The sequence below is a fragment of the Lipotes vexillifer genome, unplaced genomic scaffold, assembly GCF_000442215.2.
Source record: "Lipotes vexillifer unplaced genomic scaffold, Lipotes_vexillifer_v1.1 scaffold4, whole genome shotgun sequence".
Lineage (NCBI taxonomy): Eukaryota > Metazoa > Chordata > Mammalia > Artiodactyla > Lipotidae > Lipotes > Lipotes vexillifer.
The window spans coordinates 2604885-2611967 of record NW_006785876.1 but is presented as its reverse complement, the minus strand read 5'-3'; positions in this window follow the sequence as shown (position 1 = coordinate 2611967).

The window sequence follows — 7083 nt, the reverse complement described above, 5'->3', positions numbered from 1 at the left end:
CCCAAAAAAAAAAAAAAAAAGACCGGGGCTGGTGGCAGGGCTGGGCTCTGCAGGCTTCCCCAGAGACTAAAGAACATCCCCCACCCCGGAAACTGTGTATCCCTGGGCTCAGGCCTCTGTGGTGTTTCTCTGCCACTCTGGAGAGGCCACCCAGAATCAGGTCCTTCCCTGCCTCTCTAGGGGGGCTCACACCCTCTTCTAGACACCAGGGCACAAAGAGGCCCAATAACATTTAAGGTAAAGGCATCTGCCTCCAGCAAAATGTGTCTCAAAAGAGACTCACGTTCTATATCTTGAAGTGAATGAAAATGTTAATCAATAGATCCATCATCCTGGCTCCTGTGTCTCTGAGTTGCAGATTCAAAGAATGCAAAACAGTAATAACGTTTAAATACACACACACATGCACACACACGTGCACGCACACGCATAGTTGTTTCCACACACAGGCAGAGCAGGCAGACAGATTTCTTATACTCAAAGCTTTGCACAATCTCCCCATCTTCTTAGCCTCGCATCCCACCCTGTTCTCACTGAACCAGTCCTCTTCCATGAGGATGGTCCTGGCCTGGTGAGGCCTCAGGGTCAAGCCATTTGCTTTCAGTGCATCCTTGCCAGCCCTACCCAAAGATTATACTCTACTTTATGGAGCTGCAGCCCCAGAAATACCCTCCTTTCTCCTTTTACCTTCCCTTCATCTTTATCCATCTTTAGTCATTTGGGACCCAGGTCATATCCCTGCAGCTTAAAGTTGATGTTGGGATAGGTTAAGACTTTGGGGCCATTGACCTGGTGGTAAATGTATTTTGCATGTGAGAAGGGCATGGGTTTGGGGGGTGGGTATCCAGAGGGTGGAATGCTATGGGCTGAATTGTGGCCCCCCCCAAACCATAAAACAAAGCCCTAACTCCCAGTGCCTTAGAAGGTGACTGTATTTGGAGATAGCGCCTTTTGACGAGTTACGGAGTTAAGATGAGTCCCTTAGGGTGGGCCCTAATGCAATCTGACTGGTGTCCTTATTAGAAGAGGAGATTAGGACACAGAGAGACAGCAGTGGGGCACACACAGAATGACAACCATGTGAACAGGCTGCAAGAGGCCTTGGAGGAAACCAGCCATTCTGGCACCTTGATCTTGCATTTCCAGCCTCCAGAACTGTGAGAAAGTAAATTTCTGTAGTTAAGCCACCGAGTCTGTGGTACTTTATGGCAGCCCGAGCAGACGAATACACCCCTCCTCCCCCTTTAGACTCCTCTCCGCCTTTTTCCATCCTCAGCAATCACATCCCTACAGCTCATTCTCTGATGTGGGAAAGCTACCCCACCACATATATGAGGATTCCGGGGCACACAGTTTAGTTCATACAGTTTAGCCTTTCCCAAGGGACTGGAGCGCAGCTGCATCCAACCAGTCACATGTGACCTAGAGTCACTGGGACCCTCATTTTCCCCTCCTCCAGCCAACCCAGCAGGTGAATCTGGCCCACAGAGCAGATGGCTGGCCATCTGTCCTAATGCTGCAAGCTTGGGCTAGTCAACAGACTCTCTGAGACTCAGTTTCCACATTTGCCGAAGAGAATACTACCATCCCTATCCCTGAGGGTTGCTGTGAAGATTTAAGTGAGATGATGCTGACAAAGCACTGAGCCCAGCCACTGGCACGATTAAGTTCTCTTTAACTTGGGCTCTGCACTCACCCCACGCCAGGCTCACCTGACGACTCCCAGGGCAGCACTGTGTTTGAAGCCTCCAGGTCCTTTGCTCCTTCTCGGCTGCCTTTCTCTTCTCATTCTCATTGTCCCCATTGTGGACACCTCAGGTGAGGACTTGTTCCCTGCCTCACTCCCCATCCTAACACTACCTGCTGGGATGTTTGATGTTAACACCTGGGAGCCACCCACCGAGTCTACATCTTTCGCCAGCAGTCACAGCCATGCGCTTCCTGTCTCATCCACCAGTGGGAGCTCTTTGACGACAGGCGCAGCCTCTTCCCTCACTGTACCACTGGGCACCTAGCCCCTTGCAACTGGCGCTCGACCCACATGCTCGGGATGGACTGGTAGATGCAGAAGTGTGCCCAGACCCCGTGGAGAAGGACTAGTGATCCCACTGGTGGTGACACTTCCTTCTGTGTGGACATGCTTGGCCTCCGTTTTCAGCCTAACTCATGATCCTAACACCACTGAGCACCTCAGTTTACTAAACTGGAGAATGGGGAGATGGGGCAGTCTAGAAGCTAAAACGACCACAATCTGTTATTCAAGTATTTCCAGGCTGTAGCTGAAGAAGCATGTGGATGCTTGCAGGTGATCATTCCCATTTGCCTGTGCGTGGGTAAAGGTCCCAGTAGGTCCTCTTCTGCTTATTCCAACCCCACACCCCACCCTAGTCCAGAAGAGCATGTGCATCTTGGACAAGGAAATGTAAGGAGGAGTGTGATTACTGCATCTGTGCAGACTCATGAGTGATTTCCCTAAATGAGAGAGAGGGATGCTAAGGGCGGGGGGGCTTGGTCTTAGGAGTCACAGGTTGGAGGCAAAGGGACCCCCTCCTCCTTCCTAGTCTTGAGAAAGCAGCTGGGGGTGGGGGGGGGGGTCTTAGTACCGTGAGTAGGGCGGAGCCCTACTCCACCCCCTCATTTATGCTGCATGACCTTGAGCAGATTTTTTTACTCCTCTGAGTCTCAGTTTCTTCATCTGGAAAATGGGGTTGCTGTGGAGATGACACATGGTAACTCATTTAAGCAACTGAGGTGGTGAATACACAAAGCAGGTCTTCAATAAATGGTAGTTGAGGCTGGTGAGGTCCTTCAACCTTTCAGGGCAAGCAAGAAAAGACCCATTCCCACAGCTACTGTACCCAGGCGGAGTGGGCCTGCACCGGGCACGGAACCTCAGTGTGGCAGAGTCCCCCAGAACCACTCGGTCTCCCTCCCCGGCGTGGCAAGTCTGGATGGTGATTCCGGGTTGGCGCCTCACAGTTTGCTGAGCCCTGCAGTTTTGACAAGCAGCCCCAGGAGCCCAGAGGCCCTGGGTGGAAGGCACCTAATTAATCACTGCAGTAATGGTTCTGGCAGCAGCAGCCTCGCCGTGCAGGTCCATGTGCATGTCGTCCTGCAGCCGCTCACTCATGGAAGAGCCCAATAACAAGTCCCTGCACACTCACCCTATGACCTGCACCCCAGGCTGCCTGCCTGACAGGGGTAAAAGCAGACCTGGAAAGACCTGGAAACCATTCTTCTGACTTCCAGAGATAGGGATGCAGGCAATCCCCGATGTGCCTCTCCCCTGGGTCTTCCTCCTGGGGTGTCTGTGTTTCTGAGCTCTTCTCCTGCTGAGAACCCAGATGCAAGCAGGAATCTCACACATTTGGCAGTAAGGCCCGAGGAAGAGCTAGGATACAGTGGAGGTGGGGTCTGTGCTGCCCCTGTGCTGTGTGCCCAGGGTAAGCCTCTTCACCTTTGTAAGCCTCAGTTTCCTAATCTGTGAAATGGGGACAGTAAGGCCCATCCTGACTAGCACATAGGACTGAAGTGTATGGCTGAATGGATGTGAACTGTTTTAGGTGCTGCACCAAACAATACTTGCCCGGAGGTTTCATCTCACTTCATGGGAGGGCCCTCGCTGCACAGTGGATAGAGACGAGGTGCCCTCTGGCTCCTCCCTGTAGACCTTTCGGAGCAGTACATCACCCCAGCTGTGCCCAGGCTATCTTGGTGGTAGGATCTGGGGTACAGGAGATGGGGCCTGGGGGCGGGGCTGCCTGGCTCCACCATGGGAACCCAATCTACATGAACAGCATGTCAGGAAGGACAGGACGCTCCGAACCTCAGAGCAGTTTCTATGACTCACAGCATCTGATCCCCTACCCCCACTCCCCGCGAGCTGACCTGAGCCCTGGGAGTGGAGCCCATTTTGAGGACCCAGAAGAGACTACATGCACCTGGAGACGCTGCGCTGGCTTTGGACCCTTCCAGTTTGGCTGGGGGGACCTGGCCCACCCTCTGAACCATCCAGTCTAGGTGGACAGGCTCACGGAACAGGAGAACCTCACATGAGTCCAGTGAAAAAGCACCCAGAGATACTACTGCCAGGTGGTTGAGGGCAAATGGCCCTTTAAGGGAAAGGAATCTGGGAAGACCTGTGATCTCACCACATGAGCCCCTCTGGAGGGAATCTGCTCCCACACCCATTTCCTGAGCCACGGGCATAAGCAGGGCATGCTCTCTGGATCTGAGAAGATGGGGGTCAAGGGACACGCAGCACGCTGTGCACTCCCTACGTCTGTAACTCAGTTTATCTCTTTGGAACACTCCTCCGTACCTCCCCCCCCCCCCCCCCCCCCCGCCACAGAGGCAGCTGGAAGCAGTTGGGGTGTAGTGAGCGAGGGCATGTATGATTGAGGGGTAAGAGAGATATACAACTGGGCTCACATTCTGGCTCTTCAGTTTCCTAGGTGAGATACATTGGGGAAGCAGCACTGCCTCTACTTCCTTATCTGTAGGATGGGAATAATAACAGTGTGTACTCAGAGAGTTGTTATGAGAGTTAAATTAGATTATGCATATGAAGTGCTTAACACAGTGCCTGGAATAGGGTAAAGCACTAAACAACAGAAGCTTTTATCATTGTACGGTTCTGCCCCTCTTGCATCCTCAGTTCTGAGGTTTGGGAGTCAGTGATTGTGGAGTCAGCCAGACTGCTCAGGTGGCCCCATCTCTTCCTGTCCTCCACAGGGCAGCAGCAGCTCAGACTCTCTGGAGGGCCAGGGCTGCGACTATGCCAGCAAGAGCTACGATGCCGTTGTCTTCGATGTCCTGAAAGTGACTCCCGAGGAGTTTGCTGTAAGTAACAGGACTGATGTGGGTGGCTGGGCACCATAACAGGGAGCCCGAGGGGGTCACTGCTCAGGGTTGTTTGCTCAGACTGGAAACAAGTCGTATATCCAACAATAGGGGATTGCCGAATAAAGTATTCTTTATGAAATACCATGTGGCATTAAAAAAGGGTGATGTCTGCAGGGAGGGATAAATTAGGAGTTTGGATTAAAGTATACACACTACTCTATATAAAACAGACAACAAAGAAGGACCTACTGTATAGCACAGGGAACATACTCAATATCTTGTAATAGCCTATAATGGAAGAGAATGTAAAAAAAAGAATATATGTGTGTGTATATATATATATGTGTGTGTGTGTGTGTGTGTGTGTGTGTGTGTATAGCTCAATCACTTTGCTGTACACCTAAAACTAACACAACATAGTGAATAAACTATATTTCAGTAAAAATTTTTTAAAAATAAAAAAACCCACAAATATTTTCAGTAGGTGTATTATAGTACCTGGTTTGGCAAAATTGTTGGAGCAGAAAAACCTTTGTACCTATCTGGTTACAGATGCATTACAGAATTAATTTTAATACTTGTTGCATTGCTATAAAGATCAAAATTAAAAAAGGAATTAAGGAAGGAATGTATAATATAATTATATGAAAGCAAAATAATAAATAACTGAAGGATAAAAAAACCGCCCCACCCAAGCAATCTTTCCAAACTCTCCAGTTCTCAGCATTTTTCTACTGAGCAATGGAGGGGGCATCTTTGGTCTCCCTTTGTCCTGAGAACAGAAAGCTTGAATACCTTCATTGATGATCAATATAATAAGACCTCTTTCCACAAAGGTACTGGGAAACAGAATCAATCTCACCTTTGAAGAGGGATAGCTAACATTTATACAGCATTTATTTCTGCCAGGCTCTGTCCTAACAGCTTTTCATATATTAACTCATATCAATCCTCTGAGGTAAGTACTGTTAATATCCCCATGTTATAGATGGGGAAATTGAGGCCCAGAAAAGCTAAGAGACTTGCCAAAGTCCCACTATTAACAAGTAGGAGCTGGCGTTCAAACCCAGACCGCCTGACTCCAGGATCTGGGCTCTGAGCCTCCAGCCACGCCATCTCTTGCATGGCCACGTCTGTATCTCTCTCCCATGCTGGGCTGTGAGCTCAGAAGGCAAGAACCTGGCTCATTCCTCTTTGTCCCCCAAGCTCCAGGCTGGCTCACTGGCACATGCCAGGTGCCCAGGAACTCTTCGTTACCTAAATGAATAAATAAGTGAATGAATGGGAGGCATGGTGACAGATGCCACTGCAAAGGTATTTGGAATCCGGATCGATGGGGGTTCTGGATGCCTGGTAGTGAGAGGACGGCAGGAAGACCCCACGGGAGCTGCCCTCACTCTCTTAACACTGTGTTTGGACACAGGCTCCTTGAAGCTGGGAGACAGACCTCAGCAGTGTTAACCTGGGATCCAACGACATTTCTGCGCCTTTAGAGCCTTCACCAACCCTCCCCCCACCCCCGACCACCGCGGAAGGTACATCAGGTGCATCATAGCAATGTCTTTAGGGCCAAGTAGGGCTCAACGCACCACTCGGACACAGTATTATTCCCGAATTCTATTGTGCCCCTGGTGGAAAAGTCGCTTCACGCGCTGAGGCTGGCACGCTAAGTGCTCTGGAAGGAATTGGAAATAATCATGAGAACAAGCAGCAGGTGGTGTATGCGGCTCATGGCGAATGGGGGAGAAGGAGACCCCTCTCCGCTGAAAAGTCCTCCTTTTTACAAAGTCCTGGGCTGGGTGTGTGGCTTGGAGAAGGGGGTTTTGCCCACCTGGGGAAGCAGTGGAGGGAGCAGGTGGGGAGGGCGGAGGTGGGGCCTCGCTGCCGGCCTGCCCGCTTCTCTGCAGGTGGGGGGAGGGAGGGGATAAATATCCACGGTGCTGTGTGGAGTGGGGAGACGGGCAAGCCTGCAGGGTCAGAAATAATGAGTTAAAAGAGTCATTCAGTGAGTAAAGAGATGGATCAGGAATCAAACTGCAGGGAAGATTCCAAGTAATCATAAAGGGTTTTTCAAATATATTCACTGCTAAGAGCTACAGATGTCAGGAGAGAAAATTGGTTCACTTACCAATAATAGTCATGGAGGCTGGGGGTGCAGGATGCAGACAGGAAAGTACTTAAGCTGGCATCCCCACCTCCTTCTCTCCTGGGACGCATGGGGGTGGGGGAAGAGGGGCT